General features: G+C 42.8%; 1 protein-coding gene across 1 annotated transcript in view; it reads left to right on the forward strand.

Annotated features, from left to right (window-relative positions):
• The window catches only part of TENM4 (teneurin transmembrane protein 4), a 1193139-nt gene that overhangs the window by 218465 nt on the left and 954643 nt on the right, over positions 1–20031 (forward strand). The window contains exon 3 of the mRNA XM_085623238.1: positions 9208–9415. The gene's annotated coding sequence lies outside the window, so the exon portion shown is untranslated. The remainder of the gene's footprint in view (positions 1–9207; positions 9416–20031) is intronic.

A 20031-nucleotide genomic window follows, 5' to 3' on the forward strand; every position in this document is an offset into this window, starting at 1 on the left:
TGGCCAAGACTACGGACGAGCCTCATCAGTTCCTTGATACTGACAGTACTTCATACCAGGGCCGGACTGGGACCCAAAACCGGCCCTGGCAAAGTGCTTGGCCAGCCCCCCAGGAGTTTGAGGGTGCGGCCGAGCTGTTTAGCAGGGCCGGTCTCTGACGATTTCGTTACAGCGACCCATATTGCAGCTATGCTGCAAAAACGGCCCTGTTGTAGCAGGTTTCAGTAGGATGACACTTTTTGAATGAGTGACCCTGCTGGGTGGCACCGGTTTTTACCTCTGTTGCTCACTGGCTTGTGTCGTGGAGGTGCCTGCCTGCTGCACTTGGCACGTGATCTCTGTTGCCTGTTCTCCTTTGCATCTGCTGGAAACATTTTAAAACAATGTCTGATTGGCATATACACAGAAACCCTGTAGCATTCTGTTAGACATCATTCAAATGGCTATTCCTGGTAGAGTCAGGCGCATGATTGTCATAAGTTTGTGCATATGCACCCGACATCAAAACACACACATCTGCTATTGAAGGGTTTTGCCTGTAGGTATGTGATGGGCGGGCTGGTAGCTCCCTATAAAAGTATTCACCACTGCCAGGTCCAGAGAGAGAGTCTGACAGACCTGGATCAGTGTTAAAAGTTAAAAAGCATTGTCCTTGGGTCCACAAATATTTTGTTTTCAATGGGCAAAGCTAAGCTTGTCTTTGATGGATATGGTCGGCATATCTGAGAGCTCATAAATGCACATTGCACAACTTATTCTCTTACAAATGTTTGATTTGCATGTTCAAAGGTACACAATCATTCTGGATAGGATGACCTGTGTGTGAAATATACATGTGACATCTCAGACACATGCGAGGCAGCATCATTAGCTGAATGTCAATCTTTGTTGCTTGTACTGATGTTGGTAGTTATTCGTCTGGTTTGCCTTGCACCCTCCTCCCCTTTGCCCCTTCGCTTATGTACCTGTTCCCTACCCGGCGCGATCCCTCATGCTCTACCTATTACCTGTACAGTCTATTTGCTCATAATTGTATATGCTGTAAAGCGCTCAGATACCCCTGGGTCCAGCCAGCGCTATATAAAACTCCTAAGATAAATAAATAAAATAGTATGTATATCGCTGCTGCATGAAACAACATTCTTAACTAATGTAAGCAAGTCGCTGATGTTGAATTTTGCTCTTCACAGGGGTGAAGATTGCTGGGTTGTTTGAACAGTGCATGCACGACTTAGTAACTCTGTCTCCTATTAGTCACGGGAGCTAAAGGTTTAGCCATGATGGTAGCTCAGCATATGTTACATTAATGCAGTAGGTTGTAAGGGCATGGGTGCTAATATAAGTATTAATTGGCACAACTGTGACGCTAACATCCTAAATCTTCTTCCTGCCTTCCTTACGTCATGTGCACCAGTGTTTGGCCTGCGCCTCACGCAACTTCGGGTGCAAAGGCGGCGCCTCCGCTATCGCAGAGGAGCGTCCCACCTCCCTCCGCCAGCTGCCTCAAAACATCAGGAGACGATAAATAAAATGATAATAAACACGTTTTATTGTTTCATCTTTCCTTTTCTACCGAGTCCTTGGGGGCGGGGCCCTTGGGAATGACAGGCTGCAGGAGGAGTGGTGAGTGCTCTGTGATATGTGCGCATGACTGTTTGGCAGGCCAAACCGTCATGCGCACTGAAGCTGTCTCCAACCTGAGCTGCGTTGCTGGCTGGAGACAGCAGGCACAGGCTCCCAGTCTCACTGGGAGCTCAAACTCAGAGCGCTCAGCCCAGTCCTGGCGCTGCTTCCAGCAGCATGAGAGCAGCGTCAGGATTGGCCGCAGTGGAGACCGGGAGTCTGTGCATGCAGAGGAGAGGAGCAGAAGAGCGCTACACGGCCAGCTGCAGGTAAGTTATTTAAAAAATATATATATATTTTGTCATTTGTCGTCCCCCGACCCCTCCCGCTGGCTCCGCCACTTTGACAACACCAGCCACTACTGTTTGGGTGTACGGTGAACTCGCAACAAGCCACACGGCTATCGGCCACAAACTGAGGTTTAGCACATCAGTAAACATTTGGGCACTGTAAAGTGAATTCTTACTAAGCCTACATTTCTTATTTTGAGATACTCAGATGGTGCAGTGGCTCATGAAGCCAGCATGTGGTGAGGTCTGTGGTTCAGTTCACGTTAGAGGCCTTTGTCCCCACATGTTGATAAGTGTTATTGTATAAAGGATATAGCAAGAGCTATGAGTGTTAGGTATAAGCAACACAGTCACCAACAACCACTGTGACAAAAACGTCAACCGCTGGCTTTGTTGTGCGCTGCATTATTGTTCCATTGAAGTGCCCAGTTTGCAGTGCTTAATTTGTAAAACAAAATTAAGTGCCAGGTCCCTCATCAGGAGGCCACTGTAGCCTGCACAATCCATGGCCCCAGCTAGTGCTGCCAATGACAGTACTAAACCAGATACTAACCATCACACCCCTACAAGTGTGACAATTCAGACTATTCCAGGCCCCCAAAGCTATAAGAATGGCTTGGGTGGCAAGTATCAGTCACTTTTAACTGAATTAGTAAACAACTCTCGTTGTGCTTACTCTAAATTAGACAATCATCACACCATGTGGCAGACTGTCATAAGTGCCGGTACTGCCAATTAAGTGCTGGTGCCAAGCACCGGAAACCACTGGCTCAAATTAAGCACCGCCTGTTTGTATCGTATACTTATGTGTGGGGGCACTATGCACGCTGGATTTTGCGTGCATCCTCAGTCTTTCTCTGGCAGTACACCCACAATGTTGGACTCTTTCCCTTGCAACAAAACACTACCATATTTGTACTGAGTGCTGTGTGCAGACACAAAGCCTGCCTGTAAGCATGGCTCTTCTTGTACAGTGCTTGTAGTGTGAGAAGACCCAAATATTGACTTTAAACATTGCCTTGTTTTACTGTACACTCCATCACGCTATATTGGCACTATGTGCTTGGGTTATGTAGACACACTGACTATAAACACTGCCCTGCATGTACCGAGTACTTACTGACACACACATGCATAAAATAAAAACATTGCTATATTAGCATCACATGCTCTGTAAATGTAGATGCACAGACTAGAAACACTGCCATGTTTGTAGCGTGTACTTATTCATACACAAACTGTATTTACTGCTAGGTTTAAACAGTGTTGCTGGAGTCCACAGGCACGCACTCAGACTGCAAACACTGCTAGGTTTCAGCGGTGCTGCTAGTGTCCTGAAGCAGGCACTGACTGTAACCACTGCTGTGTTTGAATGGTGTTCACTTAGAATGTAAACACTGCTAAGTTTCAGCGGCGCTGCTAGTGTCCACAGGAAGACATTGACTGTAAACACTGCTGTGTTTGAAAGGTGTTGCTGGACACGCATTCAGACTGTAAATACTGCTAAATTTCAGCAGCGCTGCTAGTGTCCTGAAGCAGGCACTGACTGTAACCACTGCTGTGTTTGAACAGTGTTGCTGGAGTCCTCAGGCACGCACTCAGACTGTAAACACTGCTAGGTTTCAGCGGTACTGCTAGTGTCCTCAGGCATGCACTGACTGTAAATACTGCTGTGTTTGAACGGTGTTGCTGGAGTCCTCAGGCATGCACTCATACTGTAAACATTGCTAAGTTTCAGCAGTGCTGCTAGTGTCCTCAGACAGGCATTGACTGTAACCACTGCTGTGTTTGAACGGTGTTGCTGGAGTCCTCAGGCATGCACTCAGACTGTAACCACTGCTAAGTTTCAGCGGTGCTGCTAGTGTCCTCAGGCAGGCACTGATTGTAACCACTGCTGTATTTGAACGGTGTTGCTGGAGTCCTCAGGCACGCACTCAGACTATAAACACTGCTACGTTTCAGCGGTGCTGCTAGTGTCCTCAGGCAGGCACTGACTGTAACCACTGCTGTGTTTGAACGGTGTTGCTGGAGTCCTCAGGCACGCAATCAGACTGTAAACACTGCTAAGATTCAGTGGTGTTGCTAGTGTCCTCAGGCAGACACTGACTGTAAACACTGCTGTGTTTGAATACTGTTGCTGGAGTCCTCAGGCACGCACTCAGACCGTAAACACTGCTAAGTTTCAGTGGTGCTGCTAGTGTCCCCATGCAGGCACTGACTGTAAACACTGCTGTGTTTGAACTGTGTTGCTAGTGACCTTAGGCACACATCCAGTGTAAACTCTGCTATGTTTTACAGTGTTAATGTTCTCAGACACACAGATAACTGTAAACACTGCCCTGTTAGCACCCTCCTTTTAGTCTGTGCATGTGGGTACACACCTCAAAACACCTATTACCACGGAACTGGGTTGCGAGGAGGTAGCCATTTTAACTGTTCTTTTCACATATACTGTCATTAAAACAACTAGAAACGGATGACATTGTCCATTATTGGGACAATCCATAGAATCGCAAATTTTACTGTAACAAGTATAATTAACATTATATTGAAATTGGCGAGGGGGTGATGCTCCCCCGCCCTCGCGAAGAAACCGCCGCTGGTAAGAGATCTTCATTCGTGTGGGGTAAATTCAAGACCTGAGTTAGGAGACAACCTCAAATTCATAAACCACCCCAATATACTATTGTGGTATTTTAAGGGTTTGTGAAATACACCACAACTCTCCTGCCTGCAAAAAACACTTTCCAACACCTGTTGCTGGCACTGGCAATCTGACCAACGTGGACACCTCTGAAGGTGTCTGTCCTCGGGCAGTAGAGACTTGTAATTATCGCAGCATTCCTAAAACAAAACGTGCATCGGACGCCCTCATCGCAGCCAATCCTCTTCCACAAATGTATTAAATCACCACTGAACTTAGTAGTGCAAGGCACTGCATCTTCAGGTGAGTTGTCCATCTTTCCCAGTTTTATTGACTTTAAGTTCAAAGCCGCATGCCTCTTAGAGTAGTGATGATGGGGCAATAAAAATAAAAAGTTAACCGAAATCAAAGTGTTGAAAACTTTCTAAAGCTGACTCCTGCAGATCGACATAGGGCATCTATGTTTAACTATGTTACTCTGCCCTTTAGCCAACTTGTAAACTTCCCAGCGCACATCAGCAGCTGATGCTCCTCTCCCATGGGGTCTATGATGTTCAGTCTGATAAGCTCAGGGTCTTATCTCCTATATGAAATTGTCAGGCACAGATTAAAATCGATTACACCAGTGCATCTGGGCCTTTCTATTCCCATCATGATATTTATTCAATACACAGTAGACAAAAAAATGCTGGTAAGACGCTCATACGCTTCAGTGTGAGCCTACCTGCACTCACTGGGCCGCTCTAGCACTGAAACGAGCAGCGCGCGCACTCTAGTTGTGCAGCCACAAAGGACTCGTAAAAAAGCTCTTTCTGTCCGACATGAATTAGGGCACATGGTTAAAAATTCATAGGAAGATTACATAAAACCATATGCTGCCCTTATTTTTCCCCGTTTGCATTAAAAATGCACAGCTACTCTCCATTAGCCCGCCATTAGGCCGCGCGGCTCACGTGCCGGACTCTGGAGCTAACGACAGGGGCGCGAAGGGGGACGTATTTTCTGCACTGTGCTTAGAACCCCTTCAATTAGAAGGTGCGAATGAGTTCTCCACCCCGCTAATTATGTTCCATACAAGAGGCGTTCACTGTGGCAAGCAAGGCGTCTTCATTTTCAGGGCGGTGGATGCGGAAACCCCAGCCCCAGTATGGATGATAGAATGAATTAAGCCAAGCTCTCAACCTCTGGTCAACTGAAAAAAAATATTGTAAATCTATATTGTAAATGGATTCAGGAAATAATCTACGTTTGCCCACTTCTGAAAAAATATGGTTTACGGAAGCACCTCTCTCTATGGGGTCATCGGCTATAGTTCCGAGATCTGAAGACACTGGCATTATTTGTGAGCTAATTGATTTTGCATGGTAGATAATTGCTTGGAGTTGAAATATGGCCACTTAACTTAACTGACAGGCTGAATTATCCGGCTATAATCTCGGTGTGAGAAGGCACGGCGTGGTGGGCCGCCATCTTGGTGCAAGTTGTTCCAGAAGAGTGTATTACTTACTGGAAGTATTAACAGCCATTTCCCTGTATACATTGTTACATTATGAGCTACTTTGCTGATTTTGGCTAAGTGGCAAAATGTTCCAAGCTCTTGATATTTCTGTTGCAGTAGCAGAAGAGGACGCTACAGGGTGCAAAAAAGAGTTTATGCCAAATATCCATTTTATTACATATTTTAGAATACTTCACACAATTTCCAGGAAGATAAAATTATTGTTTTTAAAAATGCTACACAGACAGTCTTTTTTCTATTAAAAAAGAAATGAATTGATACTTCTAGCACAAGAGTTCCACAAATGTGAATATTAAACAACTTGTGTTGTAGTAGCGAACGTTTTGCAAAAGATGTATATAAGAAACATTACATTGATGTTGCAGTCTACCACAATCTTTAATACATTGTTTTTCATCCATGATTTTGTAGAAGCTGTTTTCTGATTAGATTCACTAAAAACTCATCCTTTGGCTTCCTGGTGTATGATGTCAACAGAATCCCTCATGCAATACGGAATCTTATTACATAGTTATCTGTTAGAATTTTAGATGGATAGACAGACAGACAGACAGACAGACGGATAGATAGACAGATAGATAGATGGATAGATAGATAGATGGATAGATAGATAGACAGATGGATAGATAGATAGACAGATAGACAGATAGACAGACAGACAGACCATGGCAGTTACAATAAATGAGCTCAATCACACATTATTTAGACCACATGTACCAATAAGCACAGATTGTATACATGTGTTACTACAATTAGAAGGTCAAAATCCAGTTTATTATAGCAATACAAAGAAATTAGAGCAAGAAAAACACTGCTTACTGCCTCACATATTGCATGTTACAGTTACTTTACATAGGTCGTTTAGTAATCACAAGGTCTCTTCCATGTTATTTTAGCAAAATGTACACAAGTTCAATGCCTCGTTAGGAGTAGTAAGCACTATATAAAGGCAATTACAATTTAGACCATTACATCCTGGTTTTGATTAAATATTTTTTCTAAACAAAACCAAAAGAAAAATGTCATGGGATAAACCATATATGCAGATATGCATAGTGAAGCATGGTGTTTATAGTGATAGAGGATGGGCATCATGATTCATGCGAAGCTTCACCTCTCATGAGCCATGGTACCGCCCCACACTAAACGATGGCAATAATTCGCATATTACACTCTTCACTTCATCTATCTATGTATCTAACTATCTATTGATTCTGATTGGTTACAAATCTCATTTTGGAGTTGTATATGGCATGAACTCAGGCCAAGGCATTGAACGCTTTTCTTGGGCATCAGATTACATTATACCAGGGCAGAGAGATTTTATTTTGAGCACTAAAGATTGTAATTTCCCCAGAATCAAAGGATGTTGAGCCAGAACCAGATTCCCCAGATCCAACATCGACAGCTCTGGCTATTAGGCCACATCCATATTTATCACTTTATTTGTAAAAGTCATACACAAATGGTATGGTTGTGTATGCTCACATATAGTGAGCATATTCTCTGTTGAAATGGCTTTGTGAAGTAAACGAACAGGGAATACTCGCAAAGTTTTGTTTCAAAACTAGATTTATGGACATAGTTCAGCACCTTTTGCGCGTGAGCACAAATAGAGCTAACCATTTTAAATATTACTTACATATAGACCAGAACTTTCGCAACCCACCCAAAATCTGGCTCTCGACCAACAGTTTGTGAAACACTGCACTAGAGTAAGAGGAAGTCTCCTCCATGAAATATATCTGTCTTTTTCATTGTAAAACATTGCATTGAAATTCCACATATTGAACATATTACTTATCCTGCACGACTGTCTCCCAAAGCGAACCCAGAGAGTTTTGTAATTTTAGGTTACGTTTCTAAAAGTTAGATATATGCTTGAATATGTTATAGTATAGTTGTATTAAAGTTATAGTAAATGGGCAACTAAGAAAGGTGTTTGTGTTTTTTGTATATAAGATCATTGATTAAATATAATTGCCCTTGGTTGTGTCATTCGTATTCCATGCAGAAGTAGCGTCCTAGTGGTCAAACCGCTGTCTTGCAATTGGAAGCCCAGAGCCAATTTCAGACTCCAACATCTCAAAAAATTGCTTTCTTTGAAATAACACATTTGGAATGTCACTGGAAGAATTAATAAAATTCAGGGGGCGATTCAGAAACATTTCTTTGAAAATCAAAATTCTGTGAATCATACACATATTAGGATTTCCATAAATATCAGACTTTCTAGGGAGTCATAAAAACACTCCCCATGAGTAGTCATGGAAGTCTATGTAAGGCACATGATTTCATAAATGTCCCTCCTATGTACATATGACTATAAACTGACAGCAAAGCAGGCATTCCAAAGGAATATACTTCACAGATATGTGCATTCAAGCATCAATTTTTAATTTCCATTTTTTCCACTGGGAAAAATACATTTCTTGGAGGAAAGCCCCGCCCCCTACACCTTTATAATATATGAGGGTATTCTCTTCCACACTACAAAAAAGCACATGCTTCTTGCTTTTATTAGACGGTGTTCATGAGTAGTTCCAGGGTCTGAACGGCCATTCGAAATATTGTGAATACCCTCCCCAAACCTAAACCTCTGACTCCAGAACGCAACCTCCCCCCCCCCTCAGTACTTGCCATTCTTCTGCCCCGACCTCCCCACAAGCTCCATTAGCAGGCATAAAAATGAAAGATTCGAATTCTGTGTGTCAGGAGCTTATCAATGTTTTTTGCACATCTGAGCTAAATGTGAGTTCGAAAAATGGCAACACGGGGAGATGATGGATGAAGCGCTAAAACCTTTCAGACACTCACCCCCAGTCACTGATATGGGTTGAATCCATCATCGTTCTTTAGCTCACTTCCCCACCCCAGTTCAGACCCAGCCCTGCCTACAGTTATGAGAAAAGTGTGGTGTAAAGATTCCATTCTGTGGCCGCTCATCTCCACCGCCCCACATTTACAGTTCTCCAGGGGGAGAAATCTTAATAATTATGTTTTGTGTCTTATTATCCAACTTTACTCACACTGGAATGAAAATGAGGAACTTTAAATTGAAGAATTTTAAAATAAAATGAGTGCAAATCTGATTAAGTTGCTTTTTAAAACTTTCTTTGTTGTTCCTTCAGCAGTCGTCAGCTCAAGATTTGGTTCCTGTCAAAACGAAAGTGAAATGGAAGCCGGAAATCCAGCCTCAAAAAGCTGCCATTGCAACGGAGGGCGCACAACTTTATGAATGAACGTGATTCTCAGGAAGTGACATATTCAAGGAACTTCCGTTGAGACAAGGCAGCACTCCCATGGCCCAATCCTGAACCTTGGAATGTTGAGCTGAAGGTAATGCCCACTGCTCAGTAAAGGGCACTTTTTTCTGTGGCACTTTTTTCTCTTCATGTTAATGCGCACTTTACTTGGCAGTGATGTTATCTCATTAAGATGTGAGGTGCTTTCATTTGTGAAATACTTTCCCCGATACTTTCCCGAGTTAGTGTTGGTGCCTAAAGAGTATTTGGAGCTAATGCCATCACTTAATCAGCGTGTCTAATTTTTGCACAGTTAGCCCGCTACGCCTTCTTACGAAATGACACTGTGGCGAATAAGGGGTATCTTTTGGAATGGTATAGCCCAGGAAATGGACTGCACCTCAGATGTAGATGGATGCATCTGTGTCCTTGGTTTGTCATGGGAGCTCTTCTATCGCTCTGCCCAGGCAGTGACACTTTACTCTGGTACACTGGTGGGGTTCTGATCATCTCTGAGCTTTGCTGGAGTCTGATCACCCATTATGAATGTTGTATGTTGCGCTATTGAGGAGTAATAGCATCCTAGGAGTTTCTACATAGTCGATCATATTGAGCCCTGGGTGGCATGGGATTCAAATTCATTTTGTACCGGCAATAAGCGATCCAAGGCGGAGATTGCAGCGCTTCTATATAAGAAGACGGGATTTCTGATGCGCCAGTATAAGCCACAAAGAGTTTTGTAAAATGTTTATCTTAAGGCGTTTTGGAAGAAGCTATCCACTTGGGATCACTTTCCTGCCCATGGGAGAGAGGAAGTAGGGACCTGTCCTCGTGGGAGAGGTGGTGGAGACACAACAGTATTGTCATTCTGCTCCCAGAGACAGGATCTGGGAAGACTTGATGCTCACGGTGCCCCTTTGTTTGTCGCCACACTCATGACACTTCGCTCACCACCACACCGCGAGGAGAGTTCTGCCTTCTAGAGTTAGCTGGGTAGAATCAATAGATCAGAATATTGCAAAGAAATGTATAGCTGCACAACTTCTCAGAGCCTTGTTATGTACACTGTGGAGGAACAGCCGGAAGTATTGAATGCAATTAAGGATTGCAATGGGAGTCAACTTGTGCTTCTCTAAACTATGTATGGTACATACTTGACATTTTCTGCTAGTTCAACATTGTGCCAAAATATATGTGTTTATGCAGCTTAATCTACCATAAATGACGGACTCAAACGATAACTGGCTCGCTCTTACGGCAGTGTAAGCCCTAATTGACTGGGTGGTAGGTTTTACTTTGTCTCAGTCTATTAAACCTTTTTTTAAACCTATGAGTTATGGCAGCCTTTTTCATTGTTCTTGGAACATATTTCTCCCTTGGCTGCACTTGAGGGTGATAAAGATCTGTACATAAACCGATGCCAGTTGCAGAACTGTCTTAAAAAAGACTATGCTGTCTCAAACACTGATAATATAACCAGGCAAAGGCCTCTTCAGAAATGGTCCAGATTCACAGAGCATGCTTAGAGATGTAAAGATTTTTTTGATGCAGAGGATTAGAAGAAACCTGTTGAGCATTTGATTGGGCAATGTTGTGACCTTTCAATCCTTCATCAGGAGAGATGTATAGTCTTAGAACTCTGTTGAGCATTTGATTGGGCAATGTTGTGACCTTTCGATCCTTCATCAGGAGAGATGTATAGTCTTAGAACTGTATGGTATGGTGCGAGCGATTGGAGCTGTACCTATGCATCACATCTGATTCCATGCCTACCTTTAACAACCGCCGCCCATGCACCCTAGCTTCAACGCTTCCCTCCATGGCCCTCTGCAGAAGAAAGCTGAGACGAGCGCGTATTGGCCTACGCCCACTTATTTGAAACTTGGTGACTCCAGCGGCTCCTGAACGGCACCTACACGCCATTGCTTAATGAAGCGCCTCCAGGGATCAGAGTGACAGAAACAAATTACCGTCCTCTACAAATCCTGAGCGTGTTACAAAGACACCTAACATGTGACCTTGGCTTTAGACACCGCTGTGCACCAGCTTGCGGATAAGCCCTGACAATGTTATAACGAATGCAAATATTCCTGTGCGAAGCATGGCAAAGACTCAACGGGATTACAGTCAAGGATGTTCCCATTCAGAGGAATGGCGGAAACTCACTCTGATGTAAAAGACTGTGATCCCCTCCCAGCAGGGGGGTCATTCTGCATTCACTCACTTAGTTTGAATGGTGAGAATGATCTGTGTGCAGAAACCATGACCCAGCATCCTTAACCTCGACACAGGGTGGAACACCGCACTCTGCATTTCTTTTTTTTTTACATTTGCGTGACTTATAGACCTTCTTCTAAAAACATTTGAGCATTGTTCAGAGACTTAGGACAGTTCTATGTGTTCATACATGGGAATATTAACTGGGTTTTGTGGGTGAGGGTGATTTAGCAACACATTTAGAAGCAACGCTTAGCAAGAGACCTGTGGTATTTATGCGCGCCGCTGTACAAGTGTTATTAACATAACATAACATGTGAGTGGGAGGGGTGCCAGGAATGGAATCTTCCATGGAGCTTGGCTTCGTGCTATGAGAAGAACAGAGTCATGGAAGGGGGCAAGTGGCTGTGCTGCCCTAGTGGTTGTTTCCATAAACAGCCTGCCGGAGGTGGTATATACTGTGTCACGCCTCAAGCGGTGTTCCACGCCTTAAGGTCACTCCTTTTGCTCTCTTTTGAACTCACTGACTTACTATTCACTGGTTCTTTGGCCAGTAAGGCTGTGCGGGTCTTCCATACAAGCCAAGCTAACAGCACATCCCTTGAACTGGTATCCTTAGTTTATTTCTGAATTTGGAAGGTCAGAATCATTATCCTTTGCGGATTGCATTACAAAAACCCCAAACAATCATGGCCACTTGCTATCCCGCCTGTTAATCGCTTCGAACTCTGTATGCATCGTTCGCGAAATTAACCAAAAGGGAGGAGCTGCTCCCAGAAGGCCAGGAAGAGTAGCTCTTACCCATTGAACTTGACTGTCCTTTTATGATATTTTTAATTCTTTTTACAACCCCCTCAGGCAGCAGGGAAAATAGACAAGCATCTGTAAGCAATTAATCCTTCTGCCTTCTCCAGACCCCATAGGATATGTGAGTGGAAGGCACAGGAGCAGAAATCAGCTTTTAAAGAGATAGCCCACCAAGAGCTTTTGGAATCATTTTCTGTTCGAAATGATGGCCAATTCTCTAATAGATGATTCATCCCCAGCTGTGTAAAATAAGCTACCAGGCCATGAAATGGTCACCAATTGTGGTGTAAACCAGTTATCATGTATTATATTATGGATATCTATCAGTACTAAACTTTGGAGACGGAGAATTATTTTCCATCAGCAGGCTGACTGAGAGCAAGGAGGGAAAGGCAGAAAAGGGAAGGAAGGAAGGAAGAGGGAGCTAGTCAGCAAGGATGGAAATAAATAACCTGCAGGAGTGAGATAAAGAGACTGGAGGCGTAGGGTGGTGGAAAAAAGAGGCGTGGAGTGGACTCAGAAACTACTGAGTCTAGATAGCTGGCACCCCTGGCATTCAGCAGTACTGGCAATGTTTATATTTATGCATGCATATGTATGTATAAAGGTGTGCAGAGTGCAATATGCCATTTATTACCATTGTTGAGTGCAGATAGGAACCGAGAAGATAAGCCACAAGATAGTTACCATGCCCCCCACCAATAATGGTAATAAATAGCATATTATGCAATGTGCCCCTGCATATATGGTTTATCCCATGACATGTTCATGTGCGTTTGTTTGGCATTTAACTAGGGTGAGAGGAGCCGAATATTTGCACCAGGGTAAAATAACCCTGAAGAGATAAATTGCATGTAACTCATTTAGAGCAACTAGACTAATAAACGCACATTCACACGTTTATTATTTCAGGTCAAAGTCCCTAGACTCTCCTACAGTTGTTTCCCGGTGTAATGTAATTATTACATGCAATTTGCGAGGTAGTAAAATGTGTTATTCTCATGTCAGGTGTGCTTTACTGCACTAATGAACTCGAATTTGACCTTTGCACTGTAATAAAAAACATGGGAATGTGCATTTATTAGTATAGTTGCTCTAAATGTGTTATTGGGCCACTGAGGAAATTATGCACTGGCAAGAGTCCATAAGAGTTTGAAGAGACTTCTTATATAGACCTAATTATAAAGATTTCTGCTTTCTCAGTGGATGAACACAATCTCGCGTGGAAATAAAGAATGGTGATTTGGGGGTCACATGAAGGTGATAAGAGAAGAGCATGGTTTGGTACATACTGATAGTCCTTCTAGTTTTGGTGCATCTCATATTTTTGTGCATAATTAACAACATGCAGAATGTGGATTCACTTTCAAATTTACATGTTCGCTAATATGGTGCTATTGCATTGGAAGCAAATTTGCTATGTCCTGTTAAAGTATAATCTTCTGGCTTATGTGAATTAGGCCTCAATTATTCAAGATAGATATCTCCTCCTACATGTTCACTATTAATTATTTCAGAAGCACACAGTCATGCAGGGTCTTATTTGTTTAGTTCCATTGACATTCCATTCCATTGACATTGTTTTCATGTTTTCGAAGAAAGCTTCCCAACATGTACACGTTAATGTTACACTTCTTCAGGGCCCCTCCACTAGCTCACTGAGCCGTATTCATTCACAGTAGTTTGCTGTAGTTCATGTAACTAGTTTATCCTGCTATCTCCGGATGATATTAGCATAGAGTGGGCAAATCAATATTCATTTAGAGGGATGGTGCTTAGATGTTAAGGCAATATGATGTTTCATAAACCCTGCTCTGATGTGCTGGAAATGTAATTCTCTTGCTCACACCATGATGATTCTGCAGTTACTAATGGTTTCCTATGCAACAAAAGCTATAAACCCAAAACCTTGGGTTTCTGATTCTACTAGAGATATTGTCCAATTTCTGATTGATTTTGCTGCTCACTTTGGGCTTTGACAAATTCTGATTTGCACATTATTCTGTATTGTCCTTTTACTGAGAGCCTTCATGACATTGATTCTTTATCCATGTGCATCTTATGATTTCTGTACCGCATCTTTAGGATTTGTTTTAATAAATCTTAAACATTTCTATTCCTGATCTGGAACATAGTTTTTGAGTCTGTCCTTGATTAATTGATTGTATTTTGATATGCAGGGAGGTGCCTTATCTTGGGGACACATTGCCTCATAAGATTGAGGTTTAAGACCGTCTCCAGTTCATCAGCTTGCGGGCGTGTTGTTGAGGTAATATTTTGGGGTGTTCACATTTAAGGGTTCCCCGCACAGGTTACAAAACTATAAACAATATACTGGTTTTAGAGGCTTGCGATGTGACATATATGGTGTAAGTCACCTACAGGCCAAGCTGTGCACCAAACAAATGGCTTGTTTTTTAGAAGAATACTGTAAAGGTATCATAAATTATGAACATAACACAGGTATCTTGCAACTTAAAAAAAAAATAGTCAACCAGAACTTTCAGAACGTGTGTTCCAGACTAAGGTATGCCAACTCTACAGAGGAACACATTAAATTCTGCAATTGGAAAGTCATGTGATTGCATTGTTTTCGATAGTTTTGAAATCTGACGCAATAGCACTTTCACATGGACGGATTCAGTTTAATAAAATGTGAATTTTCTTTAATGACAATCTGCTTATAAAAATGCCATTTTGTTTATTTTATATACGGGTGTTAAATTCTGATATGATGGCCAGCAATACATTTTTGAAAGCTTCGCATAGTAGCTAGATTCAATTAGAGAATGGAGACCCTTTACAGACATGTAAAAAGGACAGAGAAAGATTAGCCAGTAATGCAGTATTTCAGTGGATATGTACATAATGAAGATGGATGAGTGCATGCGGAAAGGGGAGGAATTCCAGCAAATATTTGCAGATGAGAACATTTGTTCGGTCTTCAGCATGGTCGATGGGATGGTAGTGGTAGAGATGCCCTATTTCAGGCATGCATGGCTCATCCATTCCTCTTTTTATACCTTACATTCCAGGAGTTACAGTTCTGCTTTTACAATGAGAATAAAGCTAAACTTCAAGTACCAGAATGCACATTTATAACAGAATGGCTCTACTCATGCCTAACATGATGTAACACAGAATTCCACAGCTAGCACTGTGCATGAAGCTTCTATTGCATTGTTTTGCCCTTCCTTATACTCTCTATGCAATGCAGAACTATTGAAGATTAGACAAGGCAGTTCTTGATTTAAAAGTGGTTTATAGGAGATGCAGAACATCTCCAGCTTGCCTTTTCAGCGCTCCTCCAAGAAATGTCGTTAGCTCCTCCCACAACGTTCTATCATGAGCTCCCCGTCCAACATTCGTACAAGAATGTACCAAAAGGGGCATGGAATACAGGGGTGCATGGAGGAGTAAGAAGGTACAAAGGATAGGTGTGAAAAGGGAGGAGGGCTGCAAATACCAAAATGAGATTACAACAAGAACATTCTTGTGTGTCTTTCTCCCGAGGACTTGAGTGTGCACTCACCAGTATGCCAAGTCATGCCACCCCCTCCGTGCAAAAACAATTTCCAGACTCCTGACGTACTCAGGTCCCTGCTTTTCAATGAAGTTCTACTAACCAAAGGTGGTGACTGTTTATCCCCAGCGCAGGCGCTCTATGATCACAACCATCAAGCAGGCTTGATTGACTTGGGCACGTACATCACACTAAGATGATGGTCCTGGTTTGATTGCTCTCAGCTGCAGCTATTTCATTTACACTATTGAGTCCGCTCACCAATTATTAACTGCTAGGGCCGCGGTGTACAGTGGGCACGCCGGCCACTCGTGCCATTATAGTGCACATCCGCCTGTTCCAGCCACAACAGAATGCTTCAGTGAAACTTGCATGGTGATTAAGCAGAGACATGTACTAGGCACCCAATTTACAACCAGCGCGAGGCTGGCCCCATGTGCTGGGCCTGCCGAGCTCCTCAAAGCTGCCAGCTTACTGAAAGCTATAAACTGAGTGCCAGTCCCTCACATTTCTTTATCGATCACACTGCTAAGCACTGCGTCCCATAACATGATAATCGCACCTAAGTGGTCATCACGCATGACGAGGAAACACTACTCATATAGGATCAATATAAAGACAACATCCTTCCACCCATATAACCTACACAGTGTAGATATTACCCATGTAGGCAAGCGCTTCAGCCCCCAACATAGGGGTAGTAAATGTTATATACATTTTGCAATACAATAAAATACAGAATGTTAGGGAGAAATCTGAGCTGATTTTCCATACAGCGCAAAGACTAGAATGGTGTGTGTATGCATGCATTTGTGGTGTGCCTGTCAGATATTTGTTAGAGTAAAATATAATAGTGAATGTACATCCCATCAGTCACTTCCACATTGAATTTGCCATGAATTCTTCTACGGGCAACATGGACTCAGCAGGGTTGGATCAATGCCACATTTTCAAGATATCCAGATAACAAAAATGCACATACATTGAAATAAAATGGAGCTAATCTACATACACAATTGTTGCACGATGGTTAAGAAGAAAATAGACCATCCTAGGCTTACAGGAATATGAGGCTACTAAGCATTACCCTAAACTGTTGTAGGCTGAGGCATGGCAGTTTGCTACAGGCGTTCCTTGCTGATGGGGCGTAGACCCATCTTTAGGATCCAGAGGTTGCACACCTAGGCGGGTTGTCTGAGCATCCGAGACAAGATATTTGATTACACTGCCACCCGAATATCTATGCCTTATTTCATATGGTACACAGCTCCAACAACTCTCCTCTACCAAAAAGTCAGAACATTCCTCTTTCTCCCAGTTGGCATATTCTCTGTAAAAGAAAGTGACAGAACCCCTCATTACTATTCCCGCAGGAATTTTTGATTTGGATGCATCAGGAGGTTAGGGGTGAAGTTTTGCTGTAATTACTACACATCTCCATGAATGTCCTACTGCAACAACCTGTCCTAGTCCCGATTCTTAGGTGCAAAACTCAGAATGATGTTGTAAAACAGCACACAGTAAATACCACACCCCAGAGTATCAGGGGCTTATTTATGAGCCCTTGCGTTACTTTTGCGCTGCCGGTGAGTCACTTTTTGTGACACACCAGCGGCATAAAAAAATGAGCCTTGTTGCACCATATTTACAAAGTGTTGCTCGTTGAATAACTTCATTTGGTTTGTTTTAAAACCATCAAAGTATACAAATGCAAGTACGAATGCTACTAGTTTTCATAAGTATTTGAACAATTAAGAAAAAGTCATCAGACATATCTAAAATCCATAAAAAGTGCATAGCTAAAAATTCTAAAAACATTTATCAACACATTTATCAACTAATGACATATAAAACAGCGTACAATTGAGGAGCATGACACAAAGGTAACAATGAGGGAAAGGTTTTTCCTTACAGTGTACAATTCATTTAAGCCGGTAAATCAATTTGAATCAGGGATTTAATTTTTAGAATTAAGAATCAGCACCATCGATATGCAGAAGCTTTTCCCGTGTGATCCAGAACGAGAATAGGAAACGACTGACCGCGTAAACTATTGGTCCTGTGGTATCAGTTTTCAGGATTCTGTAGGCAACCTGATGTTGCCTAACTCCAATGTTTAAGCAGGTCAGTCGTATCCATCTCTTACGGATCTTTTTAAATTTTGTACAGAAAAAAAGAATGTGTTCTTCTGTCTCTAAAGTTTTAGCACATGCAGGACAAGGTTCTAAAGATAATCCCGCAGTCTGATCGCTAGAAAACCGTAGTAGAAGGTTACCATACCTAAATCTAACATATAGGCTTTTTGCAAGCGGTGGCGTGATAAAATCCAGGAAGGTTTCAAAGGAGGAGCATGGCTTGACACATAAAAACTGAGAAGTTAGTTGGCCATTTGCTGGCCTGGTGATATAATGTCCATCCACAGCCGCCCAATACCTGATCTTCAGCTTTAACCTCTTCTGTGCCCATGACGAGATAGTCTCGTCATGGAGCACGGTTGCGCTGTGCCCATGACGAGACTATCTCGTCATGAACCCCACCCACTAATGCAACGCCCGGCACAGGAGGGGGAAAGGGCGTGGCACTGAAGGGGTTAAGCAATCCTCTCTTTTTGCCTTTTCTGGGTGTTCCCAAAGTTCTGTCATACCAAGAGTTGTAAACCAACTTGCAACATGCTTTTAGCATCACCAATGTTCAAAACCTTCTTTAGAGAGTTGCAATAATCAGAAAGCTGCATCTGGGTAGATGCGTCACTTTGTAAACCCCTGTGCAACATTATACCTGCACCAGGTATAATGTATGGAGGGGGGCGTTCCGACGCAAGAATGGGTCGTAGAAGTGACGCAGTGAAATCTATGAGATTTCACTGCGCCACTTCTAGGACACAAATGCGGCAATATCTTACGCCTGCCTCATGGCAGGCGTAAGACTGACACAGGCACATTTCACATGGGATTTGCCCATGTGTAATGACCCATTGCTGGAGTTGCCTCCCTTTTGTGACACACTCCAGCAATGCGTAATTTTTGCGCCTACAGATACGTCAGAAATACTGACGTATCTGTAACTCCTTATGACATGATGCGTCATATTTACAGTATGATGCATTATTGGTGTCGCAAGGAGGGCGCAATAAAAAGTGACGTATTGCTGTTTTCTCGTAGCGATGCGTCACGTTTCATAAATGAGGCCCTCAGTATTTTCGCAGTGTGGCATTACCTCAGCAAAAGACCATACGAATTGTACTGAGCTCCACAGTGGTACAACAATATATGTCTTGTTCTTGTTTTTTCTTTTTTTTTTTTTTGTGTGTAATGCAGACATTTTGAAGGTAATTCCTTTACCCTATGGGGCCCTCAGAAGGCATAGCATCATGTGCTAGGCAAGAGAGGTCTGCTTTGGCCTCCACATTCGTTTGTTTGCCTGCTTCTCAACGCCTACAATTTTATGGCTCTCATGTGCCGGAAATTCATTATCTCCGCTCCAAGTGGCCATAATGCAACATGAATAAATGAACATTGGAACGCGCGTGCATAAACAAATTAAGACCTTCCCATAACAACGCATCTTGAGAATAGTTCCTGGAAGAAACTGGCGAGGCGCAGAAGGGCCATAACCTTTTTTTTGTTTTAACAGAGAACATTTGCACAGGGGTGTCAGTCAAACATTGATAATGCCAAAGTGGAACGACGCGCCATTGGTGGGCGGCGATGCTTGACCACGACGCGCCATATTAGGAAAGTTACAGATTTGTGTCTGTTTCTCTTTAATTTACTAATTGACTTCTTGTTGGTTGAAATAACCAACTCCCAGGAGAAGAGGCATCAGCATCATTATCTCACTGCTGATAATGTGGGCCATGAATGTGTCATAATTATTACTTCTTGTACGAAGAAGGACTTAGATAACACACTGGGGGGCATATTTACAAGCCCCCCCATCACCACAGGAACGTCACTTTTTCTGACGTTCCTGTGGCGATAGGGGCTTTGCCTTATACACAAGGCGGCGTTAAGCCACTTAATAATTCCACACTATACTTAGTGTGAAAGGGGTGGGCAATGGGTGTTGCGGTGGGCGTTCCTCCGCAACTACCATTGATTTTGACACCACCCTATATTTACAAGGTGGCGTAAATATGGGGCAGCGCCAAAATTAAGACCAGA

This window comes from Triturus cristatus, chromosome 8 (assembly GCF_964204655.1).
Source record: "Triturus cristatus chromosome 8, aTriCri1.1, whole genome shotgun sequence".
Lineage (NCBI taxonomy): Eukaryota > Metazoa > Chordata > Amphibia > Caudata > Salamandridae > Triturus > Triturus cristatus.